The sequence below is a fragment of the Arachis ipaensis genome, chromosome B1, assembly GCF_059453495.1.
Source record: "Arachis ipaensis isolate K30076 ecotype BB chromosome B1, ASM5945349v1, whole genome shotgun sequence".
In the NCBI taxonomy this organism is placed as follows: Eukaryota; Viridiplantae; Streptophyta; class Magnoliopsida; order Fabales; family Fabaceae; genus Arachis; species Arachis ipaensis.
In genome coordinates this window covers 41401763-41415623 of record NC_142436.1, presented here as the reverse complement: position 1 = coordinate 41415623, position 13861 = coordinate 41401763, and the positions used below count along the sequence as shown (strand labels likewise).

Genomic DNA, 13861 nt, shown 5'->3' with positions numbered 1-13861 from the left:
ATGCAGCTTATACCAAGACTGAGGTAGAGTTTGATTATTGGTTTGATATTATGAGGACTAAAAATCCCGCTATATGTGATTGGACAAACTAAATGGAGTATGATAAGTGGACCCACCACTAGGATGGCAGCAGATGATTCAGCCATATATAATCGGACACAAAAACTACAAGTGTCCTGTTTATCCAATCTTAACTAAAACTTCAGATATAGTTCACTTAACATTATTTTTCAATCTAATTTTATTAAAATAGAGAAACAAAACTTATGAAATTTTACATAAAATTTTGAAACATATCTAAATGTATTTTAGAAATTTATAAGTCCTACATTATAAAATTTAAAGTTTAAAATCTACAGTTTAAGACTTAAATCTTAAATCTAAAATAATAAAATACGAATCTTAAGTTCTATTTCTAAAATTTAAATCTTAAATTTAAAATACTAAACTACAACATTTCTAATTTTAATATTTAAAATTTAAAATGTAAAGTTTAAAATTTTAAATTTTAGTTTTCAAATACCATATTTAAAAAATAACCTTACAAAAACACTATATTTAAAATTTGAATCCTAAATCTCAATTATTGGAGGATAAATATTCTACTTAAACACTATATCCTTAATTTTAAATTTTAAATCTTAACTTTCAACTCCTAAGCTACAAATCTTAAATTCTGTATTCTAACTATTGTACCCTAAATACTACATATTATGTTATATAAAATTGAATAACTAAAAGAAAACAAACTTACCTCTTCATTGATGCCCCTGGTAACTTGCGCAACGCTGTTGAGTCGGTACAGCCTGCGTTTGTCTGTCATGATCCCACGCCTTAGAAATTCTAAATATCCAAATTCTCTTTAAGTCCTATGCAACTTTTCCTCTCAATCCACAATTCTCGCTCTCTCTCTCTCTCTAAACAAACCACTTCTCTCTCTAAAAATTTGGTACTCATGCGAACTGAAGAATTCGCGACTGGGTGTAGTAGATTTATAGGCAAGCATAAACCGCTATAGGGATACCATGGTTTATGCCCATTAGTCATTCATGAAGAAACCGCTGGAAGGGTGTAGCGGTTTTTGTTTTCACGCAATCCAACGTAAACTGCTGCACCTCTACTGTTGTTTATGTTCAAACCCTAATCCTCCATACCCCTATCGCAGTTTCTATAGTAATAGAAAAGTTGCATTTGCGTCTTCAATGTATAAAAGTTGTATTCTGGTAATATTGGTTTCCAAACAATTTATTTTGGTAACTTGCCGAAAAGAAAATATTGATTTGAATTTGATATTAATTTCACTTTTATTCAAATTGAATGAGAAATTTTTTTGGTTGCTCACGCTATTTTTCAATTTGATTCGTCGCAGATTTTGGCTCTATTTAAGAGTTTGTCACTAACCAATGGATTATTGCATGCAGATCGAACTCCCGATACTTAGTTAAGCGAATGTGTGAGCTAATTGATGAGCAGATAATTTATACGCTTTTTGGCATTGTTTTTAGTATGTTTTTAGTAGAATCTAGTTACTTTTAGGGATGTTTTTATTAGTTTTTATGTTAAATTCATATTTCTGGACTTTACTATGAGTTTGTGTATTTTTCTGTGATTTCAGGTATTTTCTGGCTAAAATTGAGGGACTTGAGCAAAAATCAGATTCAGAGGTTGAAGAAGGACTGCTGATGCTGTTGGATTCTGACCTCCCTGCACTCAAAGTGGATTTTCTGAAGCTACAGAACTCAAAATGGCGCGCTTCCAATTGCGTTGGAAAGTAGAAATCCAGGGCTTTCCAGCAATATATAATAGTCCATACTTTGGCCGAGTTTAGACAACATAAAAGGGCATTGAATGCCAGTTCTACGCTGCTGTCTGGAGTTAAACGCCAGAAACACGTCACAAGCCAGAGTTGAATGCCAGAAATACGTTACAAACTGGCGTTCAACTCCAAGATTTACCTCTACACGTGTAACATTCAAGCTCAGCCCAAGCACACACCAAGTGGGCCCCGGAAGTGAATTTATGCATCAATTACTTACTTCTGTAAACCCTAGTAACTAGTTTAGTATAAATAGGACCTCTTACTATTGTATTTGACATCCTGGATTGTATTTTTGATCCTGTGATCACGTTTTGGGGACTGGCCATTCGGCCATGCCTGGACCTTTCACTTATGTATTTTTAACGGTAGAGTTTCTACACTCCATAGATTAAGGTGTGGAGCTCTGCTGTTCCTCAAAGATTAATGCAAAGTACTACTATTTTTCTATTCAATTCAACTTATTCCACTTCTAAGATATTCATTCGCACTTCAACATGAATGTGATAAAGGTGACAATCATCATCATTCCCTATGAATGCGTGCCTAACAACCACTTCCGTTCTACCTTAGATTGAATGAGTATCTCTTGGATCTCTTAATCAGGATCTTCGTGGTATAAGCTAGATTGATGGCGGCATTCATGAGAGTCTGGAAAGTCTAAACCTTGTCTGTGGTATTCTGAGTAGGACTCTGGGATTGAATGACTGTGACGAACTTCAAACTCGCGAGTGTTGGGCGTAGTGACAGACGCAAAAGGAGGGTGAATCCTATTCCAGTATGATCGAGAACCTCAGATGATTAGCCGTGCTGTGACAGAGCATTTGGACCATTTTCACAAGAGGATGGGATGCAGCCACTGACAAGGGTGATGCCTCCAGACGATTAGTCATGCAGTGACAGCGCATCGGACCATTTTTCAGAGAGGATCAAAAGTAGCCATTGGCAATGGTGATGTCCTTACATAAAGCCAGCCATGGAAAGGAGTAGGATTGATTGGATGAAGACAGCAGGAAAGCAGAGGTTCAGAGGAACGAAAGCATCTCTATGCGCTTATCTGAAATTCTCACCAATGATTTACATAAGTATTTCCATCCTTATCTTATTATATATTTTCGAAAACTCCATAATCAATTATTATCCGCCTGACTGAGATTTACAAGATGACCACAGCTTGCTTCATACCAACAATCTCCGTGGGATCGACCCTTACTCACGTAAGGTTTATTACTTGGACGACCCAGTGCACTTGCTGGTTAGTTGTATCGAAGTTGTGAATGAAAAACAAATTATTAAGACGTGCGTACAGAGTTTTTGGCGCCGTTGCCTGAGATCACAATTTCGTGCACCAAGTTTTTGGCGCTGTTGCCGGGGATTGTTCGAGTTTGGACAACTGATGGTTCATCTTGTTGCTCAGATTAGGTAATTTTCTTTTTGTTTTATTTTAAAAAAATTTTCAAAAATCTTTCAAAAATTTCTCATCTGTTTTCGAAAAAAAATAATAATAAAAATTCTTTTCAAAAATATATTTTTCCTCAGAATTTTTAAGAATGAATTCTAGTGTTTCATGAAGCATGTTGAAGCCTGGCTGGCTGTAAAGCCATGTCTAGTTCTTCTGGATAGGAAATGTCAGGCGTGTCATGTCTGAGTTACATACTAAAGCTTGGCTGGCTATTAAGCCATGCCTGACCCTTTGATTGGAGCTTTAGACTAAAGAGCATAAGATTCCTGGAACTTATATTAAAAATTTTAGAATCCTTATTTTTCTTTTTCAAAATGATTTTCGAAAAAATTAAAAGAAAATACAAAAAATTCATAAAATCATAAAAATAAAAAATATTTCATGTTTCTTGTTTGAGTCTTGAATCAAGTTGAAAGTTTGGTGTCAATTGCATATTCATCTTGCATTTTTCGAAAAATTCATGCATTGTGTTCTTCATGATCTTCAAGTTGTTCTTGGTAAGTCTTCTTGTTTGATCTTGATGTTTTCATGTTTTGTGTCTTTTCTTGTTTTTCATGTGCATTCTTGCATTCATAGTGTCTATACATAAAAAATTTTTAAGTTTGGTGTCTTGCATGTTTTCTTTGCATTAAAAAATTTTTTTCAAAAATATGTTCTTGATGTTCATCATGATCTTCAAAGTGTTCTTGGTGTTCATCTTGACATTCATAGCATTCTTGCATGCACTCATTGCTTTGATCCATAACTTTCATGCATTGCATCATTTTTAATGTTTTTCTCTCTCATCATAAAAATTCAAAAATAAAAAAAATATCTTCCCCTTTTTCACTCATAAATTTCGAAAATTAGATTTGACTTTTTCAAAAATTTTTAAAAATCTAGTTGTTTTTATGAGTCAAATCAAATTTTCAATTTAAAAATCTTATTTTTTTCAAAATCTTTTTCAAAAATCAAATCTTTTTCAATTTTCTTAGTTATTTTCGAAAATTTTAAAAATATTTTTCAAAAATATTTTTCTTATCTTTACCTCCTAATTTTCGAAAATAACATTATCAATTAATGTTTTGATTCAAAAATTTCAAGTTTGTTACTTGCTTGTTAAGAAAGATTCAAACTTTGAGTTCTAGAATCATATCTTGTGATTTCTTGTGAATCAAGTCATTAATTGTGATTTTAAAAATCAAATCTTTTTCAAAACTATTTTCAATCATATCTTTTCAAAAATATCTTATTATCTTATCTTTTCAAAATCATATCTTTTTCAAAAATTTGATTTTTAAAATATCTTATCCAACTTCTTATCTTTTTATCTTTTTTAAAAAAAAATTTAATTTTCAAATTTGTTTCAACTAACTAACTAACTTTTTGTTTGTTTCTTATCTTTTTCAAAACTACCTAACTAACTCTCTCTCTCTAATTTTCAAAAATATCTCCCTCTTTTTTTAAAATTTCTTTTTAATTAACTAATTATCTTGATTTTTGATTTTAATTTTCAAAAATTACTAACCTTTTTAAAAACTATTTTCGAAAATCACTAACTCTTTTTCAAAAATAATTTTCGAAAATTCTCTCCCTCTCTCATCTCCTTCTATTTATTTATTCATCTACTAACCCTTCTCTTCATCCTACATCTCTGATCTCCTCACCCTTGTGTTTCTTTCCTTACATTCCATTCTTCTCTTCTTCTTTTCTTCTACTCACACAGGGACCTCTATACTGTGGTAAAAAGGATCCTTATTATTATTATTTTTCTGTTCCCTCTTTTTCATATGAGCAGGAGTAAGGACAAGAACATTCTTGTTGAAGCAGATCCAGAACCTGAAAGGACTCTGAAGAGGAAACTAAGAGAAGCTAAATTACAATAATCCAGCAAGCACCTTTCAGAAATTTTCGAACAACAAGAGGAGATGGCAGCCGAAAATAATAATAATGCAAGGAGGATGCTTGGTGACTTTACTGCACCTAATTCCAATTTACATGGAAGAAGCATCTCCATTCCTGCCATTGGAGCAAATAATTTTGAGCTGAAACCTCAATTAGTTTCTCTGATACAGCAGAACTGTAAGTTTCATGGACTTCCATCTGAAGATCCTTTTCAGTTCTTAACTGAATTCTTGCAGATATGTGATACTGTTAAGACTAATGGAGTAGATCCTGAAGTCTACAGGCTCATGCGTTTCCCTTTTGCTGTAAGAGACAGAGCTAGAGTATGGTTGGACTCTCAACCTAAGGATAGCCTGAACTCTTGGGATAAGCTGGTCAAGGCTTTCTTAGCCAAGTTCTTTCCTCCTCAAAAGCTGAGTAAGCTTAGAGTGGATGTTCAGACCTTCAGACAGAAAGAAGGTGAATCCCTCTATGAAGCTTGGGAGAGATACAAAGAACTGACCAAAAAGTGTTATTCTGACATGCTTTCAGAATGGACCATCCTGGACATATTCTATGATGGTCTGTCTGAATTAGCTAAAATGTCATTGGATACCTCTGCAGGTGGATCCATTCACTTAAAGAAAACACCTGCAGAAGCTCAAGAACTCATTGACAAGGTTGCTAATAACTAGTTTATGTACACTTCTGAAAGGAATCCTGTGAGCAATGGGACACCTATGAAGAAGGGAGTTCTTGATATTGATACTCTGAATGCCATATTGGCTCAGAACAAAATAGTGACTCAGCAAGTCAATATGATTTCTCAGAGTCTGAATGGAATGCAAGCTGCATCCAACAGTACTCAAGAGGCATCTTCTGAAGAAGAAGCTTATGATCTTGAGAACCCTGCAATAGCAGAGGTAAATTACTTAGGTGAACCTTATGGAAACACCTATAATCCATCATGGAGAAATCATCCAAATCTCTCATGGAAGAATCAACAAAAGCCTAAACAAGTCTTTAATAATGGTGGAAGATACAGGTTTAGCAATAGCAAGCCTTTTCCATCATCTACTCAGCAACAGACAGAGAACTTTGAACAAAATACCTCTAATTTAGCAAATTTAGTCTCTGATCTATCTAAGGCCACTGTAAGTTTCATGAATGAAACAAGGTCCTCCATTAGAAATTTGGAGGCACAAGTGGACCAGCTGAGTAAAAGGATCACTGAAATCCCTCCTAGTACTCTTCCAAGCAATACAGAAGAAAACCCAAAAGGAGAGTGCAAGGCCATTGAATTAATCACCATGGCTGAACCTGTAAGGGAAGGAGAGGACGTGAATCCCAAGGAGGAAGACCTCCTGGGACGTCCAGTGATCAATAAGGAGCTTCCCTCTGAGGAACCAAAGGAATCTGAGGCTCAACTAGAGACCATAGAGATTCCATTAAACCTCCTTATGCCATTCATGAGCTCAGATGAGTATTCCTCCTCTGAAGAGAATGAGGATGTCACTGAAGAGCAAGTTACCAAGTACCTTGGTGCAATCATGAAGCTGAATGCCAAATTATTTGGTATTGAGACTTGGGAAGATGAACCTCCCTTGTTCACTAATGAACTGAGTGATCTGGATTAACTGACATTGCCTCAGAAGAAACAGGATCCTGGAAAGTTCATAATACCTTGTACCATAGGCAACATGATCTTTGATAAGGCTCTGTGTGACCTTGGTTCAGGGATAAAACTCATGCCCCTCTCTGTAATAGAGAAACTGGGAATCTTTGGGGTGCAAGCTACTAAAATCTCATTAGAGATGGCAGACAGCTCAAGAAAATAGGCTTATGGACAAGTAGAGGATGTGTTAGTAAAGGTTGAAGGCCTTTACATCCCTGCTGATTTCATAGTCCTAGATACTGGGAGGGATGAGGATGAATCCATCATCCTTGGAAGACCCTTTCTAGCCACAGCAAGAGCTGTGATTGATGTTGACAGAGGTGAACTAATCCTTCAATTGAATGAGGACTCCCTTGTGTTTACAACTCAAGGTTACCCTTCTGTAAACATGGAGAGGAAGCATAAAAAGCTTCTCTCAAAACAGAGTCAACCAGAGCCCCCACAGTCAAACTCTAAGTTTGGTGTTGGGAGGCCACAACCAAACTCTAAGTTTGGTGTTGAACTCCCATATCCAAACTCTAAGTTTGGTATTGGGAAGTCTCAACAATGCTCTGAACATCTGTGAGGCTCCATGAGAGCCCACTGTCAAGCTATTGACATTAAAGAAGCGCTTGTTGGGAGGCAACCTAATTTTTTATCTAATTTTTATTTTCATTGTTTTTCATGTTTTATTAGGTTCATGATCATGTGGAGTCACAAAATAAATATAAAAGTTGAAAACGGAATCAAAAACAGCAGAAGAGAAATCACACCCTGGAGGAAGACCTTACTGGCGTTTAAACGCCAGTAAGAAGCATCTAGCTGGCGTTCAACGCCAGAACAGAGCATGGTTCTGGTGCTGAACGCCCAAAATGGGCAGCATCTGGGCATTTGAACGCCAGAATTGCACCCTGGAGAAGAGCTAGCGCTGAACGCCCAGAACAAGCATGGTTCTGGTGTTCAACGCCAGAAATGGGCAACAAATGGGCGTTCAATGCCCAGAACAAGCACCAATCTGGCGCTAAACGCCCAGAGTTGTGTGCAAGGGCATTTTGCATGCCCAATTTGGTGCAAGGTTGTAAATCCTTGAACACCTCAGGATCTGTGGACCCCACAGGATCACCTCAGGATCTGTAGACCCCACAGGATCCCTACCTACCTCCACTCACTTCTTCTCACCCCTCTTTCACACAATTCCATAAACACTCTTCCCTAAAACTCTTCACCAATCACCTCAATCTCTCTTCCCTATCACCACTTCACCACTCACATCCATCCACTCTTCCCCATAAACTCCACCTACCTTCAAAATTCAAAATCAATTTCCCACCCAAAACCCACCCTTATGGCCGAACCTTACCCCACTCCCTTCCCTATATATAGCCCTCCATTCTTCCTCATTTTCACACAACACAACCCTCTCTTCTCTTCTTGGCCGAATACACATCCCTCATCTCCTCCATATTTTCTTCTTCTTCTTCATCTATTCTTTCTTCTCTTGCTCTAGGACGAGCAATATTCTAAGTTTGGTGTGGTAAAAGTATAAGCTTTTTGTTTTTCTATTACCATTAATGGCACTAAGATTGGAGAATCCTCTAGAAAGGGGAAAGGAAAGACAAAAGCTTCCACCTCCGAGTTATATGAGATGGAAAGATTCATCTCCAAAGCTCATCAAGACCACTTCTATGATGTTGTGGTCAAGAAGAAGGTGATCCCTGAGGTCCCTTTCAAACTCAAGAGAAATGAGTATCCGGAGATCCGACATGAAATCCAAAGAAGAGGTTGGGAAGTTCTAACAAACCCTATCCAACAAGTCGACATCCTAATGGTTCAAGAGTTCTATGCCAATGCATGGATCACTAAGAACCATGATCAAAGTAAGAACCCAAACCCAAAGAATTATATTACAATGGTTCGGGGGAAATACTTAGATTTTAGTCCGGAAAATGTGAGGTTGGCGTTTAACTTGCCTATGATGCAAGGAGATGCACGCCCCTACACTAGAAGGGTCAACTTTAATCAAAGGTTAGACCAAGTCCTCATGGACATATGTGTGGAAGGAGCTCAATGGAATATTGACTCCAAAGGCAAGCCGGTTCAATTAAGAAGACTGGACCTCAAGCCTGTAGCTAGAGGATGGTTAGAGTTCATCCAACGTTCCATCATCCCCACTAGCAACCGATCTGAAGTTACTGTGGATCGGGCCATCATGATTCACAGCATCATGATTGGAGAGGAAGTAGAAATTCATGAAGTCATCTCCCTTGAACTCTACAAATAGCCGAAAAGCCCTCCCCTGGGGCAAGGCTAGCTTTTCCTCATCTTATTTGCCATCTATGTTACTCAGCTGGAGCTTTCATAGAAGGCGACATTCCCATTGAGGAAGAGAAGCCCATCACTAAGAAAAGGATGGAGCAAGCAAGAGAGCCCATTCATGGATCTCAAGAGACGCATGAAGCTTATCACCATGAGATCCCAGAGATGCCTCAAATGCATTTTCCTCCACAAAATTATTGGGAGCAAATCAACACTTCCCTAGGAGAATTAAGTTCCAACATGGGACAATTAAGGGTGGAACATCAAGAGCACTCCATCATCCTTCATGAAATTAGAGAAGATCAAAAAGCAATGAGGGAGGAGCAACAAAGACAAGGAAGAGACATAGAAGAGCTCAAGGACATCATTGGTTTCTCAAGAAGGAAAACGCCACCATCACTAAGGTGGACTCATTCCTTGTTCTTACATTCTTTGTTTTTCGTTTTCTATGTTAAGTGCTTATCTATGTTTGTGTCTTCATTACATGATCATTAGTAGTTAGTAACTTTGTCTTAAAGTTATGAATGTCCTATGAATCCATCACCTCTCTTAAATGAAAAATGTTTTAATTCAAAAGAACAAGAAGTACATGAGTTTCGAATTTATCCTTGAACTTAGTTTAATTATATTGATGTGGTGACAATACTTTTTATTTTCTGAATGAATGCTTGAACAGTGAATATGTCTTTTGAAGTTGTTGTTTAAGAATGTTAAATATGTTGGCTCTTGAAAGAATGATGACAAGGAGACATGTTATTTGATAATTTGAAAAATCATAAAATTGATTCTTGAAGCAAGAAAAAGCAGCAAAGAACAAAGCTTGCAGAAAAAAAAATAGGCAAAAAAAATAAAAATAAAAAGCAAGCAGAAAAAGCCAAAAGCTCTTAAAACCAAGAGGCAAGAGCAAAAAGCCAGTAACCCTTAAAACCAAAAGGCAAGGGTAATAAAAAGGATCCCAAGGCTTTGAGCATCAGTGGATAGGAGGGCCTAAAGGAATAAAATCCTAGCCTAAGCGGCTAAAACAAGTTGTCCCTAACCATGTGCTTGTGGCGTGAAGGTGTCAAGTGAAAACTTGAGACTGGGCGGTTAAAGTCAAGGTCCAAGGCAAAAAAAGAGTGTGCTTAAGAACCCTGGACACCTCTAATTGGGGACTTTAGCAAAGCTGAGTCACAATCTGAAAAGGTTCACCCAGTTATATGTCTGTGGCATTTATGTATCCGGTGGTAATACTGGAAAACAAAGTGCTTAGGGCCACGGCCAAGACTCATAAAATAGCTGTGTTCAAGAATCATCATACTGAACTAGGAGAGTCAATAACACTATCTGAACTCTGAGTTCCTATAGATGCCAATCATTCTGAACCTCAATGGATAAAGTGAAATGCCAAAACTATTCAAGAGGCAAAAAGCTACAAGTCCCACTCATCTGATTGGAGCTATGTCTCATTGATAGTTTGGAATTTATAGTATATTCTCTTCTTTTTATCCTACTTGATTTTCAGTTGCTTGGGGACAAGCAACAATTTAAGTTTGGTGTTGTGATGAGCGGATAATTTATACGCTTTTTGGCATTGTTTTTAGTTGAATCTAGTTACTTTTAGGGATGTTTTCATTAGTTTTATGTTAAATTTACATTTCTGGACTTTACTATGAGTTTGTGTGTTTTTCTGTGATTTCAGGTATTTTCTGGCTGAAATTGAGGGACTTGAGCAAAAATCAGATTCAGAGGTTGAAGAAGGACTGCTGATGCTGTTGGATTCTGACCTCCCTACACTCAAAGTGGATTTTCTGGAGCTACAAAACTCAAAATGGCGCGCTTCTAATTGCGTTGGAAAGTAGACATCCAGGGCTTTCCAGCAATATATAATAGTTCATACTTTGGCCGAGTTTAGACGACGTAAAAGGGCGTTGAACGCCAGTTCTACGCTGCTGTCTGGAGTTAAACGCCAGAAACACGTCACAAGCCAGAGTTGAACGCCAGAAATACATTACAAACTGGCGTTCAACTCCAAGATTTACCTCTACACGTGTAACATTCAAGCTCAGCCCAAGCACACACCAAGTGGGCCCCGGAAGTGGATTTATACATCAATTACTTACTTCTGTAAATCCTAGTAACTAGTTTAGTATAAATAAGACCTCTTACTATTGTATTTGACATCCTGGATTGTATTTTTGATCCTGTGATCACGTTTTGGGGGCTGGCCATTCGGCCATGCCTGGACCTTTCACTTATGTATTTTTAACGGTAGAGTTTCTACACTCCATAGATTAAGGTGTGGAGCTCTGCTGTTCCTCAAAGATTAATGCAAAGTACTACTGTTTTTCTATTCAATTCAACTTATTCCGCTTCTAAGATAATCATTCGCACTTCAACATGAATGTGATGAACGTGACAATCATCATCATTCCCTATGAACGCGTGCCTGACAACCACTTCCGTTCTACCTTAGATTGAATGAGTATCTCTTGGATCTCTTAATCAGGATCTTCGTGGTATAAGCTAGATTGATGGCGGCATTCATGAGAGTCTGGAAAGTCTAAACCTTGTCTGTGGTATTCCGAGTAGGACTCTGGGATTGAATGACTGTGACGAACTTCAAACTCGCGAGTGTTGGGTGTAGTGACAGACGCAAAAGGAGGGTGAATCCTATTCCAGTATGATCGAGAACCTCAGATGATTAGCCGTGCTGTGACAGAGCATTTGGACCATTTTCACAAGAGGATGGGATGCAGCCATTGACAAGGGTGATGCCTCCAGACGATTAGCCATGCAGTGACAGCGCATCGGACCATTTTACAGAGAGGATCAAAAGTAGCCATTGACAATGGTGATGTCCTTACATAAAGCTAGCCATGGAAAGGAGTAGGATTGATTGGATGAAGACAGCAGGAAAGCAGAAGTTCAGAGGAACGAAAGCATCTCTATGCGCTTATCTGAAATTCTCACCAATGATTTACATAAGTATTTCTATCCTTATCTTATTATATATTTTCGAAAACTCCATAATCAATTATTATCCGCCTGACTGAGATTTACAAGATGACCATAGCTTGCTTCATACCAACAATCTCCGTGGGATCGACCCTTACTCACGTAAGGTTTATTACTTGGACGACCCAGTGCACTTGCTGGTTAGTTGTATCGAAGTTGTGAATGAAAAACAAATTATTAAGACGTGCGTACAGAGTTTTTGGTGCCGTTGCCTGAGATCACAATTTCGTGCACCACTAATCTTTTGACTATCCTAAATTGATTTGAATGAGCAATTCCGGCCATCACAGCTATATTTGAAAATTATTCAGAGCTTGGTTTTATTCTCATTTGAAAAGCAATTAATTTTCGAAAATCGCTACACATCCAAGTTTTATTGTCATCCAAGTCCATCCAAATAGGTCTGACACCAACAAAAATTACTCTTGATTACACGTGCATTCGCACACTAAGCATCTTCGCCTGTGTTTTTTTTCTTTTCCTCCTTCTCTCTCTGATGATTTTGTACCATTATGTGTTTCTTCTTTTTTTGTTTGGTTTTTTTCTTTTTCTTGATTTTATTCCTCTCAACAGAGTGAAATAAGAAAAATTATAACAAAATGAAATAAGAAGAAGATGAAGAATTAAAAAATGAAAAAGAAGCAGTAGAAGGTGAAGAGGAAGAGTTTTGAATTGTACAGAACAACGAGACCAAATGCACCTTAATTTACTCATAAATGAACTAAAAATTAAATTCAGAATGTAAACTCGTTTCAAAATAAGCACAGACCAACTGCACCTTATTTAAATCCAAAATGAACCGAAATTACGTAATGATTGCGACACACAAACTCAATTTGAAAATAAACACACAAACAAGATTGAGTCATGAACAAAAATATATTCAAATCCATCAAGTAATTGTAGAAGGTAAGGAGAAAGAGTTTTGAATTGTGCAGAACAATGAGACCAAATGCACCTTAATTCACTCAGAAATGAACCAAAATTATATTCAGAATGAACCAAAAATTAAATTCAGAATGTAAACTCGTTTCAGAACAAGCACAGACCAAGTGTACCTTATTTAAATCCAGAATGAACCGAAATTACGTAATGATTGCGACATATAAAATCAATTTGAAAATAAACACACAAACAAAATTGAATCAAGAACAAAAACACATCCAAACCCATCATGTGATTGTAGAAGGTGAGGAGGAAGAGTTTCGAATTGTGCAGAACAATGAGACCAAATGCATCTTAATTCACTCAGAAATGAACCAAAAATTAAATACAAAATGTAAACTCGTTTCAAAACAAGCATAGACCAAGCGCATCTTATTTAAATCTAGAATGAACCGAAATTACTTAATGACTGCGACACACAAACTCAGTTCGAAAACAAACACACAAACAAAATTGAATCATCAACAAAAATACATCTAAATTCATCAAGTAATTTTGCAGCATTATGTGTTTCTTCTTGTTGTTTGGTTAGATGAACAAGACAAGAAGAAGAAAAATATGATGAGGAGTTTTGAGGAGTTTTTTTATTCTTGTTTCTTCTTTTTTGTTTGATTTTTCTTCTCTTTTTATTGGTTTTATTCCTATCAAGAGAGTGAAACAAGAAAAATTATAGCAAAATAAAAGAAAAAGAAGAAGAAGACAAAGAAGAAAAAAATAAAAAAGAAGAAGAAGAAGCAGTAGAAGGTGAGGAGGAAGAGTTTTGAATTTTGCAGAACAACGAGACCAAATACACCTTAATTCATTCAAAAAT

The 13861-nt window shown here is 36.8% G+C and overlaps 1 non-coding gene across 1 annotated transcript; it reads right to left on the bottom strand.

The window, feature by feature from the left end:
- Nucleotides 1–5581: 5581 nt before the first annotated feature.
- Nucleotides 5582–5685, bottom strand: LOC148576328 (small nucleolar RNA R71). The gene has a single exon (XR_015904293.1). It is a non-coding gene; the product is annotated as a small nucleolar RNA R71 (small nucleolar RNA).
- Between the last annotated feature and the right edge of the window lie 8176 nt (nucleotides 5686–13861).